Raw genomic sequence first — 380 nt, forward strand, 5'->3', positions numbered from 1 at the left:
TTTTTGGGGAAAACTGGTAAGACATTTTTTATAATATCTGTGTTTAGCAAAGAGTTAAGTGTGGTTGGAAAGGTAACTCACTACAACTGTGAGCAAGCAAACACATCCAGGTCCATTTGGTCATGAGGAACATTGACACTTTCAAAAGCAACAAAGTCTTCTGATGCCTTTACTGTCAAATCCATAGTTGTGGTTTTGACAGTAACTTTCTCATCCTTAGAGGAATCTTCCAATGTCCTTTTGGTCTTCAGGTTTCAATGTCACAAGCAAAGTATTTTCATCTCTCTTCCTCAGAGCTCTCTACAAGGACACTGTCTGCCTCTTGTGCTATATTCCTAAGCAACTTTTCAACTCCCTTCGTAACAAGAAATCCAAGGTCC

This window comes from Xiphophorus hellerii, chromosome 5, assembly GCF_003331165.1.
Source record: "Xiphophorus hellerii strain 12219 chromosome 5, Xiphophorus_hellerii-4.1, whole genome shotgun sequence".
In the NCBI taxonomy this organism is placed as follows: domain Eukaryota; kingdom Metazoa; phylum Chordata; class Actinopteri; order Cyprinodontiformes; family Poeciliidae; genus Xiphophorus; species Xiphophorus hellerii.